This window comes from Xyrauchen texanus, chromosome 12, assembly GCF_025860055.1.
Source record: "Xyrauchen texanus isolate HMW12.3.18 chromosome 12, RBS_HiC_50CHRs, whole genome shotgun sequence".
Lineage (NCBI taxonomy): Eukaryota > Metazoa > Chordata > Actinopteri > Cypriniformes > Catostomidae > Xyrauchen > Xyrauchen texanus.
Window position 1 is genome coordinate 15,393,415 of NC_068287.1, and position 22,318 is coordinate 15,415,732.

Consider the following 22,318-nt stretch of genomic DNA (forward strand, 5'->3'; position numbering starts at 1 on the left):
TTGGGGCAAGGGCTGCCTCTGTGACTTTCGTAAAGGCGCGAGGGGACAAGGACAGGCTGAAGGGGGGGACTTTGTACTGATATGCCTGACCCTCGAAGGTAAACTGGAGAAAGGGTCTGTGTTGAGGAAGAATCAAGACATGGAAGAACGCGTCCTTCAGGTCTACCGGCGTGAACCAATCCAGATGCCAGACGCTCGTGAGCATCTCGATGGGAGTCTGTGCAGAACCCGGTTCAGAACTCACAGGTCTAGGATTGGCTGCAACCCGCCGCCTTTTTAGGTACGATGAAGTAGGGGCTGTAAAACCCCTTCTTCACCTCGGCTGGAGGGACAGGCTCTATCGCGTCCTTTTGTAGAATGGAGGAGATCTCCGTGTAGCGGGTCTCCTACTTCCTGGACTACTTGTCTCAGGGAACGCTTTGAAGAATTTCTTGGATTCTTGGCGACTGGCCATGAGATGGGTGGGGTCTGCTTTCTGTGGGTTGCTCGACGCCGGGGCCAGCCTACTGGGGTGGTAATGTAATAATGTAGAATGAGGACAGTTCAACTCCAAGCTCACACATACTGAATCCTACATATAATGGTGGAGAATTGCTGCACTTTAATCCATCCCGTGTACATCTAATCAACAGAAATTTGCTACAGTGGATAATTACAGCCAGTACTATTCATATTTATTCTATATAGAAACATTTATAACCTATGCTACCAAAGATGTTCATCTTCAGTTTACATTAGTGCCGAGAGGCCTCAGACCAGGGAGTCAATTTGGCCGGAGAGGTGAAAGAGATTTGGCGTGAATTGCTGAATTGGAGGATCTTGCTGCAATACGTTGATCGATCACTGCCATGGAGAGGAAATTCTCTTAGATGGTTACAAGAGTGGTGGATGTCAAGAAATGGATAAATTATATGGAGTCATCGGAAAGGGAATTAGCTGCTAATCCACTAGGGACCAAAGCAGATTTGGAGTGTGCCTGGGAAAAGTTGAAGGATATGGAAAATCATAGTCGGTGGAACAACATCCGAATTGTTGGAATTCCTAAGCGAGCAGAGGCTCAGAATATGGTGGAATTTCTGGATGGGCTCTTTCCGAGTCTGCTCGACATGTGAATGGGTTGGGGCACCCCAAAAAAGAAGGAAAGTTATTATTTTTCTTAAATGTAAGAAATATGATATAGTGTTCTTCAAGAAACGCATATTTCCCTGCAGGAAGCTGAAAAATTTGAGAAGATATGGGGTGGACAGGTTTTTTTTAGTGCTGGCTCAAGTAAGAGCAGGGGAGTCATTACACTGATAAGTAAACATCTACAATTCAAATGTCTCAAACAGATTAAAGATAAATAGGAAGAGTCATAATTGCTTTAGCTGAAATTCATGGGCAAAGTCTTATTTTGGAAAATATTTACGTACATAACGTTGATGATCAGGGCTTTTAGATCTTGAAGGGATGTCGCTTGCACCCCTCATGATATAATATTGGGAGGAGACTTTAATCTTTTGATGGACTCAGTCCTTGATCACGTAACTGTACCACCTCAAATATTCTTGTTACACCTTTACATGTCTCTGATCACTACTTTGTTCAATTCAACATGATTCTCCCATCCATAGTAAAACTGACTCCACCTTTGGTTTCCTTTCGCTGTAACCTCCGTTCCCTCTCACCCTGTCGCCTTTCCACTGATGTCTCTGCCTCTCTTCCCACAATACATTTATTTTCCATGCTTGATGTAAACACTGCCACATACACACTTAGCTCTACTTTAACAATCTGTCTAGACAACATCTGTCCTCTCTCCTCTAGACCAGCACGTACTACACCACCCAGCCCCTGGCTGTCTGACGTCCTTCATGAACATCGGACTGATCTCAGGGCAGCTAAGAGGAGATGGCAGAAATCTAAAGATCCAGCCGATCTAGGTAAATATTAGCTTCTGCTTGCAACTTTTTCAGATAACGTTAAAGCTGCAAAAACTTAATATTACCAGACCAAGATCAACAGCACCAGACACTCGTAGCTTGTTTAGAACATTCAACACACTTCTCTGCCCTCCCCCTCCACCACTTGACACATCACTGACAGCAGATATCTTCGCCACATTTTTTACTAATAAGGTTACAGCCATCAGCAATACATTCACAGCACCACACCCTGTCAAACACCCACCTCCTGTATGCAACTCTTCTTTCTCTATGTTCTCTCATTCAACTGTCACTGAGGTCTCTAAACTCCTCATCTTCAACCACCCCACCACCTGTTCCCTTGACCCTACTCCATCACACCTTCTCCAGGCCATCTCTCCGTCCATCCTACCTGCACTTACACACATAATTAACACATCTCTTCTTGCAGGCACTTTTCCCACTACATATAAGCAGGCTTGAGTAACCCCACTGCTGAAAAAACCTGCACTTAACCCCACACAGATAGAACACTACAGACCAGTCTCTCTCCTCCCATTCATGGCAAAAACACTTGAAAGGGCAGTTTTCAATCAGATCTCTGCCTATCTCTCACAGAACAAGCTGCTGGATGACAATTAGTCAGGCTTCAAAAGTGGACACTCCACTGAGACTGCCCTGCTGTCTGTCACGGAGTCACTGAGACAGGTGAAAGCTGAATCCAGATCATCCGTTCTGATTCTGCTGGACCTTTCTGCTGCCTTTGACACAGTCAACCATCAGATCCTACTCTCCACCCTCTCTAAACTGGGCATCACCGGAACTGTGCTTGGCTGGTACAACTCCTATCTCTCAGAAAGGTCCTTTGAGGTAGCCTGGAGAGGGAAGGTATCCAAGCCACATCAGTTACTTACTTGGGTACCTCAGGGATCAGTGCTTGGGCCACTTTTCTTCTCCATATACACAACGTCATTAGGACCCATCATCCAGTCACATGGTTTCTCTTACCACTGCTACGCTGATGACACGCAACTCTACTTGTCTTTCCAGCCCAACGATACCACAGTTACCGCTTGAATCGGTGCCTGTCTGGCAGAAATCTCAGCCTGGATGAAGGAAAACCACCTGCAACTCAACCCAGCCAAGACTGAACTACTTGTCTTTCCAGCCAACCCTGCTGTTGAACACAATATCACCATACAGCTGGGTCCAACTACAGTTTCGCCTTCCAAAACGGTCAGAAATCTATGGGTAACCATTGATGATGAGCTACATTTCACAAACCACATCTCAAAGACTGCAAGATCATGTAAATTTACACTCTACAATATCAGGAAGATAAGACCTTTCCTCTCTGTACATGCCACACAACTGCTCGTTCAGTCTCTTGTCATAACTAGACTGGACTACTGTAAAGCTCTCATTGCAGGCATTCCTGAATGTGCTATTAGACCTCTGCAAATGATCCAGAATGCAGCAGCATATCTGGTCTTTAATGAACCAAAGAGAGCACATGTTACACCACTCATTGTCTCTCTCCACTGGCTGCCGGTTTATGCACGTACTAAATTCAAGGCCCTGATGCTGGCATACAAAACAGTCACTGGGTCTGCTCCAGCATACCTAAAATCATTTATGCAGAGCTACGTTCCCACCAGTAGCCTGCGGTTGGCTAAGGAACGTCGCCTTGTCGTTCCAAAACAAAGAGGCACCAAAACACTTTCCTGGACTTTCGGTTTCATCATACCACGTTGGTGGAATGACCTTCCCAACTCAATCCGTGAAGCTGACTCTCTCTCTATCTTCAAAAAACGGCTAAAAACACATCTTTTCTAAGAGCACTTAAGCAGTCACTAAAAAAAAATACATGTATTTACAATTCTTGTTGCACTTAAATCTGTTTTGTATACTATTCTGATGATAGTGCAACTTTGTAGTATGGCACTTTTCATACCACTGTCTCCTGATTCACTTATGTTTTCCTCTTTTGTAAGTCGCTTTGGATAAAAGCATCTGCCAAATGAATTAATTTAAATTTAAATGTGATCATAGTGAAGCAAAAGTGTCCCCTAGAGCAACACTGAAGCTTCAAAGGATGTGTTAAAATCTTGTTCTTACAGATATTTGTAGACTTTTGAACCCATCTGGTAGGGACTATCAATTATTTTCATCAGTCCATAAGATTTATTCTAGAATAGATTTTTTTAAAATATCTAAGTCCCACGTTTCATATTTTGCTGATTGCTCAATTGGAAACATCTTAGTCTCAGATCACGCCCTGTTGAGTTTAAAGGTGTTGCCACATACAGAGGAAAATAAATCATATAGTTGCCGTTTTAATGGATACCTTTTGGAAAATCCTGAATTTCAACAAATGTTAAAGGCTGAAATCAATGTTTTTTGGAGACCAACTGGTCCTTAGTATACCCTGTGGGAGTGGCTTGGGAGGCATTTAAGGTGGTTCTTAGGGGTCGGATCAAACAGTAGGCCTCATTCATCAAAAAATCCAAACCACGAGAACTCGTGGAGTTGGAAAGGAATATTAAAAGTGCCAAGGCAGAGCTGAAGCGCCGAATGTCATCTGATGGCCTCAGAGAATTTACCCCAGTTGAAATACAGATATACATTTTTATCATGGAAGATATAATATTTTGTCATGGAAGTTTGAGTTTTGGCTATTCAGGGCAAGAAAGTCATACTTTGAGTCAGTGGACAAAGCAGGGAAGCTTTTGGCTAGATATATAAAGCAGAGAGAGCCTTTTTCTACCATTCCCTCAGTGAAATCTTCTGGTTGTGAAATATTGACCATGTCTTTTGAAATAATGATTCTCTGGATTCTGAGATAACCTTGGCAATAACTAAGGTCTTGCCTACAGTTAAGGATCCGGGGCCAGATGGCTTTGCTGCTGAATTTTTAGATCTTATGCTACAGAACTGGCTCCAATTTTGCTAGACATTTATACAGAATCATTGAAGAATGGAAAGCTTCCACCAAACATGACACAAGCCCGGATCAGTCTGATTCTTAAAAAGGACAAAGATTCAAGCGAGTGTAAGAGTTACATTCCAATTACCCTGATCCAGAAAGACGTAAAAATATTGTGAAAAATATTGGCTAACCGATTAAGTAAAGTTATGACATCTCTTATACATACAGATCAGGTAGGGTTTATTCGAAGCCGCAGCTCTTCTGTTAACATTAGGCATTTCATCAATATCATGTGGTTAGTGGCGAATGATCAGACTCCGGTCACTGCCATCTCACTTGACACCGAAAAGGCGTTTGATATTGTAGAATGGGATTATGTTTTTAAGATTTTGGAAATATACAGGTTCGGGAATACTTTCATTGGATGGATTTAGTTACTTTATAGACACCCAGTAGCGGCGGTACAAACAAAGTGATTCATTTCAGATTATTTACGCTGGATGGGGCACCCGGCAAGGTTGCCCTCTTTCCCCATTATTGCTTGTCTTGCTCTGGAACCATTAGCAGCCACGATAAGAAAGGAAGATGATTTTCCAGGGGTGGTGCCTGGGAGGTAGGGTGCATAAGCTTTTGCGTTATACAGATTATATTTTTTTATTAATCTCCAACCCTACTAGATATGTGCCTTTCCTCCACAGAATTATTAATTCCTTTTCCAAATTCTTGGGATACAGAGTTAATTGGTCTAAATCCAAAGCTTATGCTCTGACAGCGTAATGCCTGGTAATGGCTTTTCAGCCTGGCCCAAACAGGTCATTAAGTATTTGGGTATTTTATTTCCAGTAAATTGATGTGATTTAGTTAATTTTTATGAATTTTCGAGTGATGTGGACAGGTGGGCTTCCTTACATTTATCTATGATTGGGAAGGTTAATGTTATTAAAATGAAAATAAATGTATTAAAATAAAACTACCTGCTAAAGTCTCTCCCTATAGATGACCCCCTCTCTTATTTCAAACAATTTGATAGCATAGCGAAGTCATTCATTTGGAATTGTAAATGTCCCAGATTACATTTGAGTAAGCTGCATAGTCTGATTGACAATGGTGGGTTAGACCCAAGATTTTGTTTTATTATTATGCATCATTTTATTATTGGCTCATTGGTCACTTCCACCTGAGGTAGCCCTTCCCTGTTTTTGTATTTAACAGGAAGTTCTTGCCCTCATTGCAAATCCTTTCTATCAAATTAACCAGAGAAGTTAAGGTACACCCCGTTATCTCAGATTTGCATGCGCTATGGACAAGTGTCCATTGTGTCCAATTCAGACATTTATTTTAATGTTGCCTCGAGCATATGGCTGAACTCAAAATTACATATTAATAAGTCCCCTTTCTGCTGGTCAGAGTGGATTGTGAGGGGAATTGCTACACTCTGTGACATATAAGAGAGTGGAGTGTTGAGATCCTTTGAAAATTTGGTTCAACATTTTGGGATTCCCAGATCTCAGTTTTTTAGGAATTTACTGCTGCTCCACCTGCGCTGTTCTATTTTTGGGAGTGGCATACACCCCCTAAATCGGCAGACAGTCTGGGAGTGGTGATAACTGTTTTTGGAAAAGGTCATGAGGCATCAGTGTATTACTCTCTGCTAATTCAGAGTCTGGGGGACGGAGCTTCAAATTCTCTCAAGAGATTATGTGAGAAAGATTTAAACTTGATATTGGAGGAGATAGTGTGGGTTAGGATTAAAAAAAACTTCAAGTCTGCATCTAGAGATACAAGGGTGCACCTTATACCATTCAAGATTTTACATCGATCCTACTGGTCACCCTCTAGATTGTAAAGGCTTGGTCTTAACCCACCTGCTGGTGAATTTTGGTTGAAAGTTCAGAGTTATATGTGATGTACTGGGCACTCAAATTTCATTTTGCCCCAGACAATTTTAGGTGATGGGGCGGTCATCAATATAGAGAATAAGCAAATAAAATATTGGGTCCTAACCAGCATCATAATCGGCAGACAAATAGTTTTAAGGGGATGGAAGTTGGCTGGAGCACCCCCATTTCAGGAGTGGTGCTCGGAGATGGGGAGGGTGGCGGCTCTTGAAGAAGTGTCATCTAGAAGTGTGATGTGTGTGATTATTATATTTTATTTAGTTTGTTTAGTTTTTGTGTGTCTATAAGCTTGTGTGACCACTGGGGTGTAGTTGGGGGTCAGGGTGGGGTTGGGGATTGGGATGGGGGTGGATGTTGGGGATTAAGTATTGATTCTGTTTGTATATGTTTTGCTTTTCTTTGTTTAACATATGAATCAATAAAAAATAAAAACAAAAAAAGGTCCCACTTACCATGAAATAACACTTTTAAAACATCTTCATGATGGAAACTTTTAACTTTCAACAAACACTAAAGAGTGTAAGAAAGTGTAAATACACTAAACCTCCCCTAAAAATGTGCTTCATATGGTAACATCTAAATTAACTGTGCTGCATTTCCCAAAAGCATCATAAGTCTAAGTAGATTGTGTGCCAATGGTCCGTACGATCAACTTAAGCTTGCCGTGCCTTTGTGAAATGCAGTCATGGTTTGATTCAGGACCAAAAATATTACATGATATATCTGAATCAAACAGAATACTGAATAAGTTACACTAACAAAACAAGTTTAAAGTGTAAGATCAGGTAGAAATACCTCCTTGAGATAACAAAAAGTAGAAAACAAAAGTAGAACTGTAAACTATAACCCTATTATTTACATTCCCCTTAAGCCCCCATAACTTAAACAAGTTTACACCATGAAATGTTCGGGCAAGAGCTTATGGCCAATCTCCCTAAAAACCTAAACCAACTATTTTTTATTTTGCTAGGCTTTAATTCACTGACAAATGTTCCTTTAAAACATATTTATTAATTTATTACAGTATTTTTATTTTTTTTATGTTTTATAAAATAGCAATCAAAACTGTTTTAGTGTACATATCTCGGACATGTGCTTGCTACAGTTTGAGCTCTAGGAAACAGCATATTTATCATACTAATGAAAATCTTTCATGGGAGCTAAGCACTTTGGCACATCAAAAATAGTTGGTTTGTTTACTAGAGGGGCATTACAAGCTTTTTTGAAACTTTCAAATACGGTTTGTTTTATCTTGAAAAGCCAGCTGCTAAAGCAAGGCTGGATATGGGAATTGAGAAACAAATGCAATTTGCAGATTTATTTTCTCCTCTGTCTCACAATCCCCCTCAATATAAATGTAATTTTCTGTGTGTATATGCCTGCTCACTTCCTTTTATTATAAACAACTAAAAAAATCTATTATTTTCATGACCTCATCCAATAGCAAAAGGGTTATTGCTTTGTCATGAACACAATATAAAGGTTTTGTACAAGTAAAACTAAATCAGGATTGAACTATTTTTCTTAAATGAGAAGTATTTAAATTGTTCAATGTGCAGAGACAAGGCCACCTTTACAAAAATCAAGAGGTCATAGCAAATCGCCACTGATTATTTTCACATGCAAATGAGCTTTGCCGCAAACTTGGTGCAAATTGTCTCTTGTCGACAAAGTTTCACAAGCTCATTTGTGTACCTTTATGCAGAACTGAGGACCAATACATAAAATGCTTTATTTACTAACTCAAACTCCCACGTTGGGGAAAACAACAAAAACTACCCCATGGGGGAAAAAGGAATCCAGTGTCTGGAGGCCTGGGAGATGGCCACAGATCAGGGACAGGGTCAGGAGGTCGGAGTTCTGGGCTGTGCCTGCTGGACAGAGTTCAGGAGGGAGCGGCTCAGAGGGCGGAGCCATGGAAGGCTCAGGAGCGATGCCGTGGAAGGCTCAGGTTCTGGCTGCGACAGAGGAACATTCTCGGTGGCTGTGAGCTCAGACAGCATTGTGAGAATGACCCCCATGGTCGTGGGCACTGGCAGCGATGGGGGAACAGCCTTCATGGCTGTGAGTACAGGAAGAGACAGGGGAATGACCTCTGTAGTCGTGGACACTGGCAGTGACAGGGGAGTAGTCTCAGTGGCTGTGGGTGTTGACAGTTGCAGGGGAATGGCCTCCGTGGCCGTGGATGCCCGAGGAGTAAGTGGTTTTCTCTTCCTCCTCTTCTGGGCGGAGAGTGCCACTGCTGCTGATGCAGCCTCCGCCTTCTGGCAGTCCGAAGCAGCTGGCTCGGGCGATGCAATAATTTCCATGAGGGGGTGCTCTTGTCCTCAGGTTTGGAGGAGGAATGGAAATCCTCTGAAGCACATGCTGAAATAAGCTCCTCCTAGTTCATATCTTGCCTGACTGCCTCGAGAAATCTCCATTCCGGTCTGGAAAACAAGATCTAAATGGTTCATTCAGACCTGCCCAGAAAAGATCGATGAGGCAGGTCTTGCTGTATCCTAGACCCAAGGATAATGATAGAAACTCTAGTTCATACCTCCACATGGACCTGTCCTTCAGCCGTACCCTTCGAAAATACCCTTCGCAGCCACTTGAAATGCACATTGACGACCAGTCTTTGGGGGTCTCTCTGCTGGGTCCATTCTGGCCAGTTTGTAATGTCACGTATTTGCAGACATGAGGACCCAAAGCAGAGTCAAAAAACAAATATAATTTATTTACAAACTTAAACTCCCACGTGGGGGAAGACAACAAAAACTACCCCATAAGGGGAAAGGAATCCAGGCTGGGGCAGAGGTGAAACAGGGAACTGGACCAACGAACGAATGAACAGGAACCAGGAAGGTGATCAGGGCTGACAAGAAAGTTCAAAATAGCAGCGCAAAGAAAGTGCAATGTGCGCCTGCGGACATGAGAGTCAGACACAAAGACTGACATAGATTATTGACGCGAGTGCATGCAGCCAAGATGACACAAGCGCGGTGCACCCACGTCAATAAAAGACAGACAAGGAGTATGAATGTCTGGATCCTGACACAGACCGAAAGCAAACTAGATAGGAAATCAGGACCCAGACACCACACTCCAGACATGAAACACAACAGACTGAAGAGCGGGCGGCAGGGAATATAACCAAAACTGCGCACTCACACAAAGACAGACATGGGCAAATAATGCCACAGTCCTGTCAAACCAAAACCCAGACTGACTAAGTGACAGGACTGTGACACATTTGCATGTGAAAATAATGAGTGGCAAATTTGTTGTAAATTTGCGGCAAGTTTGTTGCTAGTTGCTACAACTCAAAAATGTTTGCACATCCATCATTTTCTCTATGTTTTTGCCTGCCGCCCACATTGAGACAGCAATTTTGACAGCGAAAACTGAGCTTTTCGAAAATGCTCTCCCCACTGGATACATTTGAAAATGCTGTCTTTAAGTTGTAGTGTGTACAGGGGAAATAGAGATTTTAGAAAACAATGATGTATCTGTTGTCATGTGATATGGTCATGTGATCCATGAAACACAAAAAAATTAAGATGGTGGCCCATGTTGTTGCGGTGTTGTTGTGTCTGCAATTCACTTTGATAGCATTGGTAAAGATTTGTTTTACTTTCATTAGTCCAATATCTCAACTTCTGGCTTATACTGCTAGTGGCACAGATATTATACTCTTTTCTTTTAAAGGCCCCATGAAATGGCTTGACGACAATTCTGAAATGGCTGAACGACAATTCAGTTCTGCATGCACAGATTCTGTCTGGTAATTTATTTTCTAATAAAACAGAAAGTTGGGACACTACATATTGGAGGACTTGTCTCCCTTTTTTAAAATAGCCAATAGGCTTTAGTTTTCATCACATCCATGAACCATGACTTGCTACTTGCTTTTACTAGATGGTAGCAGAGATTGGAACATTCTCATTCTACACAGCATTTCATTGAACAAATATTTGGATACATCTGTTCCCCCAGAAAATAAATGTTTATTAAATGTGTACCTCTGTTCAAAGCAGGACAAAATGCCACAAAACTCCAGAAGACTCTTTTTCAAGGCTTCTAATTCTAGTTTATCAAATGCAACCATGAAGAATAAAATGCAAGCACCGGACTGATTCCAACACATGATGTAAAGCACTTTAGATAATGCTGTCAGTGATGACATAAACATATAATCCTAATAATCTCTTTACACAAATTTTTCATTTAAAATACTCCTCTGTGAGATGCTGTTAGATATCTTGAAATCATATTATTAGTCTGAGTCACTGTCGTGTTACTCTTCACAAGGGAGAGTCACACAGAATCTGGATTCATTTTCCAGCAAGCAGCAAGTGATCAAGGGCTCACGTCACACTCCACATGGCCAAAGACCAGATCCACCAGACCAGACAGAAGATCGGGGGAGTGAGGGACACTTTTCACCAGACTCTGAGCACTTGTAGCGTATCTGAGAAATGTGGCCAATAATATTCACAGATAAAGAGTGTGGGACGTGTATTGTGTGGGAATGTGTGTTCCCTATAGTTATTTAAATGGGTGAAGAAATACTTTTGTATAAGTACATTTTGTTTGAAACTAATTAGCATACTTCATATCCTTACTTGTGGGCTAGGAGGGTTACTTTTAAATGTAGAAAATTGTAAAAGTACAGATTACCTATAAAAAACTTTTATAAGATCCTGACCTGCATCTGCACGTTTTCATTCAATGCACGATTGGCCGATTAGATAATTGCATTAAAGTGGTCGGTGAGTGTAAGCCTTGACCAACAATCTGTCTTAAACTTGTGTGTATATCAAAAGCCAAGAAAATTAAGATTGTTTACAAACTTTTGTACAAATGCAGTGTTTGATTAATGACAGTAAAGCATGGCTTATTTCCCTCATAGTAGCATAATATCTTGTTCCATTTTCTTTGATGTTTGTTAATGGGCCCCAAGGCTCTTTCGCTCTCTCCTCAATAATGAAATGTGAGTTTTTATAGTTACACTTTTCCAATAAATTTAACTAGGCAGCAGGCATGAAAGAGCCTCAAAGGTTAAATGATAGTCCATAATGAGATATAAAATTACTGTAGACTACAGATTTCTGAACAGTCTCAGAACAGTACAGTAATTCAAAAATTGTTTAAGGTTTGGTTTTATCTGTCAGGTCACTTTTTCTCTGCGTCACATAGCTCTATTGTACTGCAGCAAGAATCCATAAATCTTACTGCGTCTATTCACTCAAGATATGCTGCCGCCTCTAAAACAGTCTGGCCAAGAAGAAAAGTAAAGTATTGACATGTTAAATTGAGCGTGATATTTCATTGCTTGGCAATTGCTATTCTTCCTCAGTCAAAGTGATGCAATCAGAGTTCTTTTCAATGTCTGACCTGGAGCTGACAGCTGAGATCTCTGATACACACATGCAGAGTTTTGTCTCGGTAAACAAACTTTAAATGTAGAATCCTTGAGGAGTGACTGCACTATTTACAGCAATCTTTAAAGATACAAATAGAAAAGAGCCACGATTCCCTTGACAGCCTATTGTGAATAAAAGAAGCATTCTGTGGCTCAGATGAACATCAAACACAAATGAGCTAGATTTCTCAGGTGACAGATGGTGCTTTTAGAAACACTTTTAAAATTCCAGATTAATTCCAGCTCCAAAAATAAATGATCTAATGCAAACTTGCACAAGTTTATGCATGATCAAGAACTGTGGGGTGTCCAGTCTTGACTGAGGTGGCCTACGTGGGCATAGACTCATTCACAGGTGGCATGAACTCAATATTACTAATAAGATATGTACATTTTCAGGAATTTTTAATAGTAAATTATTACTTAGCAAAATAAACTATTAATTCTTAATACTGCAAAACACAGAAAACTCCAAATAGCACTTTTTCTTTATTTTGTATTACAATATAATTTTTTATGTATATTGTGTGTCTTTAAACTGCATAAATGTTATGGACACTGCTTATATGAACACGGTAGTTTTGGTGCAATTTTTTTTAGTGAGTTTTAGTGTTGGAGAGATGAGGCTACCGTGGCGTGACATAATACCATAAAGTAGGCTATTGTTTTATTTTGAGTAAATAAAGAATATATTGAAGATATTTCTTAATCTTATCATAGGCCTACACATAAAGAATGTGCATGGGTTTCAGTTTGGTGTAGGATAGTCAATTTAACCATATATTTGGACTGCGAAATGCCATTTGATTATTTCATTAAAAAGTGCTTTAAAAACATCTTACTTAATTTTATATTAAAACTGTTTTCCTGATCTCCAATTTTTTTTTTCATCTTTTCTTAAGAGTCATTCTATGTATTAAGACTGAATGCATTGCATTATGAAAGAAAATAAAAACAGGCTATATGAACACTAATCATTCTGCTAATTAGAAAATTGATAGGTGTATTATTTAATTTGAACTCCAACACATGATTATGCTAAAACATTTGTGGCAATGTGGCATTGTAACGTTTTTAAAAGACTTTTAAAAACTTTGTTTGAGGCAGATAGTAGTAAACTTGATATCCCAACATGTTTAAAAAAAAACTTATGATGCATATATGGATGTTATACACACCCCAAAACATAACATGGGAAAGCAGTCAGACATTTCATATTTGAATGGTTCTTGGATAGAATAAGATGATGAAATATGCAGAAGATTACAGCATTACAGTATTTGTCTAGTTGGGAAAGAAGAGAGTACTTGTTCACTTCAAGCACTGGTGATAGGACATAGAGGCAGGCCTCTAGTTGAGGGGGGATGCGAGTGGATGACATCCCCCTTGTTGTGTTGTGTCGTGGACTATGTAAAGCTCATCATGAAAATGAAATATTCTAATAAAAATTCTCCACACATGATAGTTTATGAACTTTATAACGGCAATTGGCCAATCAGAACTCAATATTTCAACAAGTTGTGCACAAGTTTTTGTCAGTTTAGTGCTCTTCAAAAATGGCCTGAGAATGGTGCAAGGACATTTTTTTACATTCTTAAAAAGGAAGAGAACTGAATTTAAGATATTGCTATGACTAGTGTTTCAGGATATTCCCCTGACTTTACATTAGAAAGAATAACAAACATAAAGTACATTGATTCAGTAAGGGATCGTTGTCAAGGTTACATTGAATTATTGAAAATGAATGCACTCAAAGAGGTTGTGATGCACACATGCCTATGCTAGGTAAATGTACTTGTGTTTATTTAAAAAAAGAAAAGTCAGTTTTTAGTCCTTAAAGAAAGGATGCGTACTGTATGTGTGACTGTGAGGGACTGAGAGACAACAATTCTGAGAGAGAGAGAGAGAGAGAGAGAGAGAGACTGGTGCACAGTCATATACACTTTTACATGAAAATGCCTATGTATATTTTTATTCTCCACTTTTATCCTCCCCAGATGAAAGCCATGGTCAGGATGAAATGGGAGATGTTGCAGCTGAGGCAGTATGAGTAGGGGAAGAAGGTGTGATCATTCTTAAATCTGATGTTCATAACTTCAGACACCCAACTTTGACAGCTGTTTACAAGTGTTGGGTGGTAATTTACTACATGTAATCTGGATACAAAATCAAATAACTAAAATCAAGTACTTGTAATTATATTACATTTGAAGTCTAAAATTTGCTTAATCAGATTAGTTAATACAGTCATTAACTTTAAGTACTATAATTTTCATTACAATAAGTGATCCAAAACTATTATTTATCGCCTAAAAAGTGCAGTCTAAAAGATCGTTACAGGCTGGTTACAATTGCTGATGTTAATTGTGTTATCAGTACCAGATTACTTTTCAGCAATAATCTACCCAACACTGCTGTACACAACAGTAAACAAATGTATTTGAAATTGTTGCTTTTGTAGAATTCAGTAAGAGGAAAGATGTGGAACGCCAGTCGCTTAGGCTGTGAAGACAATAGTGAGCAGGGAGAGAGGGACGTTTATATTCAAAATTATTTCCCAGAACGCTGGACAGCAAAAATGTTGAGACACAAAAAAATTATTGGCTGCTCCATTTGTCAGAAGATAAAAGCAGGTTCTGGACACAAGCATGTCATTGAGGAATGGGACAAAGAAAAAGTGAACTAAAAATGCACAGCAGCCATCTCTGCATAAAATACATAAACATAAAACATCAGATTATCACAGCTCAGCAGATACATTTTACAAAAAGCGCAAGAAAAAACCTTAGAAAGTTTATCCACTGATATGAGTGATAATTTCCTTACCACTGACAGAGGTTTCCACACAGTTTACAAAATTGTCAAAACAGGAAGAACTTTCACTGATCTGTCGGCTTTCACTGATCTTGTGGCAAGGCTGCCATAAGCGGGTATCGAGCCCTGGTCTGTTGTGCTCAAGTGTATGGTGTTTTACCACTGAGCTAACTTCCCGATTGTTGAATCCAATAGCAGAAGAACAAAGAGTCTGAAACTTGCATTTCTTCCAAAAAATAAATCATCTTTTAATTGAAGAAAAAACAAAGTGCAAATAAAACAGGAAAGCAGAGCTTCCACAAAAAAGAGAAACAAAAAGAGACACAAGGGTCAAAACGGTACTATAAGGACAAGCCTAAACTAGAGATCTGGAAACAGGAGGAATACAGAACAAAGGCTCAAGACTGAACACAAATGGGAGAAACAAACAGACTTACATAGGGCAAAACACAGGTGACGGGAATGAGGGTTGATGAGCAGATGGTTGAAGCGGGTTAGGTGTGTTGGTGCCATCTGCAGGAGTGGAGAGGAGCATTGCACGGGAGGACCAGGTTGAACACCCTCTGCTGGACTGGAGGAGAACAGCAACCCAAAGAGGAGATCCTTAAGGTGCGTACACACCGCCAGCGACATCGCGCGCAACAGCGACTCAATACCATTCATTTTCAATGCGAGCACAGCGACTTCCGGCGACACGAGCTGTCGCGACCGTTGGCGCTAGATGTGGGCATGTACAGCGACGCGACAAAGTTGAGAAAAGTTCAACTTTGGAGCGACTAACGGAAGCGACAGCCAATAGGAGAGACGACGGGAGAGCTCACGTGACCCTTCTCTCTCTCTCTCTCTCTCTCTATCAAGACGGATGAAAGGCAAACTTTTGTTTTTTACGCGCGTCAATTTCGCTCTTGACGCGCGAATGGATTCAAAGTGGTCAAGCGTATAACTAGACGCGGTAGGCGCGAATTTGACGCGCTATTCGCGTCCGGTGTGAACGTAGCATAATTCTTGCTGTTAGAAATTTCCCAGTGCTCTATGATATGTCTCTTCCCACGTACAAGGACATTTTTAAGAAAAATACTGCGTGGAAAGGTGTATCTGAGATCGCGGGGATTTTATGGACCCAGAAAGATCGGCATTTGCATTTTCGCCGGAGATAAACAGCCGCTATGGCAAACAGCACGCCTTGTTTCTCATTCATCTTTGATGTAAAGCATTTTATGTACCGATTCCATTTATATTTAGTCTTTTCCCTCCAAAATGTTTGTTTTTAGTGGCAAGAAAAGAGATTCGCTGTCAACAGCAATGGAATGACATCCGTGAATGTCATTTATAAACGTTACTAGGCAACCAGTAGTGGGAACACCCACTAGTGACTTCACCGCCAGCCACTGGCGACTTGCAGCGACAAAGTCGCTGGCAGTGTGTACGCAGCTTTACAGATCTGTCTAATATTGACCTGCAGCCAGGGGCGTAGCAAGCTTTTCAAAAGTGCGGGGGATGGATGTGGTTTGATATCGATTAATCAGTGTTTTTCAACCACGGAAAGAGGTCAATAAAACTGCAGGAGAACAATATTGTCACAGAACGTTACATTTACCTCAGGAAAGCCATTTAATTACCAGGACGTTATTTGACTACAAAAAATAGCTATAGAGAGGAGTATTTTGCTAAATAGGCTATGTGCACTATATTACATATTTATTATATTTTTACTTGTGTCATTACATAATTGTTATTATAATGAAAACTGTTATTTTCAACCTTTAATAATACCAGCTGATAGGGCTCTCTGTATGATTACAGCATTATGTGAGATATATTTTTTCTTGAGAAAAATTAACATGTAAGATATCTACTGTAGCCTACCTAATATTTATCCAAATAAGTCAATATTGAATCAAGATTGAAATCAAATCAAGAATTGAACTGAAATCATGAAAGTTGTGCTAAGCAATAATACAAACAGTAGCCTACCAGTCATTGTACCATGTAAATATTGTAACATGTTGTCACTAAACTTAATAAAATTCTGTTTAGTTACCAAATGTTTTGACAATCACAATTACACCTATTGTGATGCAAGTTGTTGTTTTTTACACTCCCCCCCAATCCATCCATTTCTCTTGTGGAATTAAAATATTGTGATAATACCGTATACCTTGATAAAAGCTCAATCAATTCACCGCAGCATGAAAATGTGATACCGGCACATGCCTAAAACACACACACACATGGCCTCTCTTCCTTCATAGACCTCTTTCACAAACGGTAACATTCATTTCACCTGTGAATTTTCCTGTGCTCTCTCTGAAATTGATGCCTCCAGCAACTTCCTCTCCTAAACAAGGGTGCAGTGGTAAAGGAATAGGGTCAAACAGTTACAGCTGTGGCACTAGCAAACCTCAGTGAATATTGAAAAGTAATATCATGAAATAAATGCAAACAATATCTAATGGTAATAGGCTACTGTTGTTTAATGTCAACATTTTTTAACTTTCACTTACAAGATTTCTCTTGAAAAAGGTGTCAATCTTCTCCTGCCTCTTTCTTTTCTGCATCTTAATGATTCTGCGTGACAAAAATACTGGTAAGCTTGATAGTGACATGGGTCTGACAGGACTGTGACTGAGACTGCTAAATTTTGCTTACTTGCGCCCTGAAAAAACGCCCACACAAAGCTTTTTCTCTGGTGGTATAAATAATGTAACAATTTACTGTTTTTAAACATAAAATAATATACACTTTTCTTTCATAGTTCTTCAAAAGGTATGCAAACAATGTCATCATTTCTCACTTTTTTTCTCCTCAACAGGTGCAATCAAACACAACAGGTAAGTATCCACAAAAGTATTCAGCAAATCAACAAACAATGCTCAAAATTTCTAAATCAATTACACTGGCAATAAACCCACTGCTTATACACTGCTTAACAATGGCAATTTGTCCCTCCTCCTCGTCAATTCCCTGCCTTCATCACAGTTACTTTATACATTGCATGCCACATACATAACCGAATTTAGCTAGCTGCTGAACAATATCCCAATTAGCATTAGTCTAAAAAACTAAATATAATACCGAAAACACTCGACATTAACAGACATAAACAGAACATCTTCCCAAACACATATCAAGCTTATTTAAAAACCTTGAAAGCATAAACACTCATTCAAAGTACCTGGAAAAGGGAGATGCAAATAACCATAACCATAAGTTCCCGCCTCCTCAGCACGAGCTAACCGATAAATCTAACACACCAAGAGAGGCGGGACTTAAGGTAGAACAGCCAATCATCAGCCGGTCACACTCAAAGCCGGTGTCATGTTTGAGAGGGAGGGAGGCAGCCGCAGCGAGCGCAGACACAGAGCGGCCAGAGACACGGAGGAGCGGCTGTAGTAAGGCGTTTGTGCAAAACTGCTGCAAAACTGCAGAAAAAGTGTGGGTGTTGAACCCTCTCATCGGGAAAAGTGTGGGTGTTAAAACACCCACATCCCCCACGGGTGCGACGCCCCTGCCTGCAGCACCTAAATGGAATAGACATGGGAAGGACTAGTCACTCTGACTAGTCACTCTGACTAGTCTTGTGCACAAATTAGTCAGAACACAGCTTGTGAAATAAGAAAGACAGTGATGGCAAGGGTCTTTGAGAACGGAACAAAATTTTCCATTCTGATAGATGAATCCACAACTATCAGTAAGATATCTGTGTTGATCATCTATATAAGAGCAAGCTTAGATAGAGATAAAGAGCCTCTAACATTCTATTAAGATTTAGTGGAACTTGCAGCTACCAATGCAGAGGGAATTTATACAATTTATACAAGCACTTATGGAAAACCTTGCACAGCATGGTTTCACAGAAGCAGTTCTGATAGAACATTTAGTTTGTTTTGCATCAAATGGTGCATCTCTCATGCTTGGAAGTAAACCATGTGTTGCAGCAAAAATCATTAAACTGTTTCCCAATGTGCTTATCTGGCACTGTATGAACCACCACCTTGAACTAAGTGTTGGATATGCTGTAGAAGAGGTTGCGTGGCTGAACTAGTTCCAGTAAATTTTTGACATAGTCTACAGTCTTTATCATGCTTCTGCTAAAAACCGCCGTGAACTAACTTCATGCTGTCTAGAACTTGCATTCCAGTTTTTTTGGCACTAGATGGATAGCCTCTAGTTACAGAACCACCAAAACTGTATAGCAACAGTACCCAGCACTTCACAAATAGTTTTCAGATGCCTCGACTGATCTAAAACGAAGCTCTACAGAGAGATGCTTGTTTGTTGGTTTAGCAAATAATCTCTGTAGCGTCACCTTTGTGCACAGTCTTGCAGTCATGTATGATGACCTAAAGGAGCTATCAGAATTGTCAGTATTACTTCAGGACAGAAACCTGACTCTTCCCAGGGCGGACGCATGTCTCGCTCGGCAGGTCCGTGTGTTAAAGTCCACGGCTGAGATACCTGGTCTACGGGTACAAGTGGCACAGAGAACAGTAGATCTGAAGCTCTTTAAATAGTGTCATTGACAAATCATACGAGGAATGACAGAGACATCAATCAGCAGCTGTTATTTGATGCCTTTGCTAAAAGTCTAGAGAGGAGAATGGAATTTCTGTCTGGTTATCAGAGCAAAGAACAGTATGAGACTTTACTAAAAAACATCAAAGCACTGGATCCCTCTAGCTGGCCAGAATACTGTGGTGTCTGTTATGCTGAGTATGAAGTACAGGAACTCTGCTTCCTTTTCCAGCTCTACAATGGTAGGGAAATACAGAGCGGCATGAGGGAATACATTGACAATGATAAGACCCCTGGTAAATGCAACCCCTGATCTGAAACCTCTCTTGCAGACGGTAAAAACACTGATTATTTCCACAGCAGAGTGTGAGCATGGCTTTAGACAGACGAACATTTTAAATAACACAGCAAGGTCAAGTTATTACATCATGTGAGGTCCTAGATTCAGAAAAGCCACTGCAATTAATTTTTGAAGGGCTGATAACTCCCCTTAGATACCTCATATTGTTGGGGATTTTTCCCACTTTGTAGTCATGACACAAAGATATTCAATATTGTAAAATAATAATTATAACAATAATATATTATTATTATTAACCCTATTCAATCACACCATGCGCTGAACTGTGTACGTGAGCTGCTGATGCAGGTGCGGGTAGGCAGTTGCGTGACAAATCAGCAGACTACACATACCCTTCCCCAATGCCCCAAAAAAACATTATAAACTTCTTAAGTTCCCGGCATCCCTGAAGGGGGGGAACGTGAACGTTCCATGCGACGTGCCACGCCTTTTCTCTCTCTATGTTTCCCACATAGAGTTAAAGCGGCTGGGGCCCTTTAACTCTATAACACGCATCGGGGAAGGCATTCCTTTCCAACTCCTGATCTTTCAGGGGGAAAAGACCCAGCGTAGACCACATCCTGCCCAGGCTGAGAGGAGGTTAAATGTGGCGAATACGTCACATGGATTTTCAGGCCACATGTGGAAGTGGCACGGTGGTAGACCCTACCTAGAGACATGGAAGGTCATGTCCATCAGGTCAACCGCTGCGAACCAATCCTGATGCCGTACGCATGTTAGAATGTGTTTCTGTGTGAGCATCTTCAACGGGAGTTTGTGCAAGGCCCGGTGAAAAAGTCCAGGATCGGTCGCAAGCCACCGGCTTTTTTGGGTACGATGAAGTAACGGTTGTAGAAACCCTTCTTCATCTCAGCTGGAGGGACAGGCTCTATTGCATCTTTGAGTAAGAGGGTCGCGATCTCCGCACGTGGGGTGTTGGTGTCTTCGTTGTGTACCTTAAAAGGGGCGGGAGCCTGGCAAACTGAATTGCATAGCCAAGTTGTATGGTCGTGAACCTCCAACGTGATGGGTCGGGAAGTGAAAGCCACGTGTCCAAGCTCCGTGCGAGGGGCACTAATGGGACGATCGTTTACGACGTACCTGGTGGAGCTTCCCAGCGGGCGGTGCAGGTAGTGTTACGTCGGGAGGTAAAAGCTCAAAGCACTTACCTTGCTCTGCACACCCAGCAGGGGCGGGTTATTGACTGAGGAGGAGGTCCTGTATAGGCGTCCTCTAGACTCATCAGAACCGGCCTGGTGGGGGACAGCAGTCGTGTGTCCAGAGGCGAGGCATCAGGACTAACGATGTTTGGAGCCGGATTGCCGTGAGAATGGCATTTGTGGGCCAGATTACCTAGGGAATGAGGAAGTTGCTCTTTTAATGAGAATGTGGGTACCGCAGCCCGAAGGGGGTGCAGCAATAGAAATAAAGGAAGATTAGGATTTTCATCCTGGCCCTCCACCAGGGGATGGAGTGGTCAGCTTACCAGCTCCGGAACAAACGTGCCGTTCCCTGGGTCATCTGTCTCAGGAACGCTTGTGAGCCTTCTGGGTCTTTGAGGGCATCCGAGAGATGGGGGACATGCACTTCCTGCGGGGCGCTCGACGCTGAGGATGAGAGCTGAGAGCTGGGAACAGGTTGAGGCGGAGCTGCATGATGTTTGGAAGCTGCAGGGGGACGCCCTCGGCAAGCAGACAGAGCACGGCTCAAGCTGGAATGGCGGTGAGGCATGATGTGAGAGATGGCCTCTGTCTGTTTCTTCACTGCTGAAAACTGCTGGGAGAAGTCGTCAATGTTGTCGCCGAATAGGTTGAGCTGGGAGATGGGGGCATTGAGAAAGCAGGCTTTGTCGACCTCCTGCATCTCGACCAGGTTCAGCCACAGGTGACGATCCTGGACCATGAGGGTGGCCATGCCTCCCCAAGTGCCTGCGCTGTGACCTTCGTGGCCTGGAGGGTGAGGTCGGCCGCTGAGCACAGTTCCTGCAGCATGTCAGGGTCAGGAATACCCAAGTGCAGATCTTTAAGTGTCTTAGTCTGGTGGACTTGCAGGAGGGCCATGGCATGCAGGGTGGAGGCGGCCTGTCTGGTGGCTCTGTAGGCTTTGGCGGTCAGTGACGACATCATCCTACAGGCCTTGGAGGGGAGTACCGGGTGATCCCGCCAGGTGCCGGTGTTTTCCGGGCACAGATGGATCGCAACCGCTCTGTCCACCTGGGGGACCTCTGAGTACCCGTGGACCACCCCGCAATCGAGGGTAGTGAGAGCGGATGAGCGAAGAGGTCAGTTACGGGCAGTGAAAGGTGCCCTCCACGACTGCTCATCCCGCACCTACGGGAAGAAAGGAACCTGACACTGCTCTCCTATGCAGCGGTGAATTCCTCATCCAGCTCAGCGGTTCCGAAGGAGTAGTCAGACTGGCCGTGAGGTGAGCCGCTCTCACCTCAAGCCTGGACAGGAGTCAACGAGCGTGCTGGGTGGCGGGTGGTTCGTGGGGATTTACCCGGCGAAA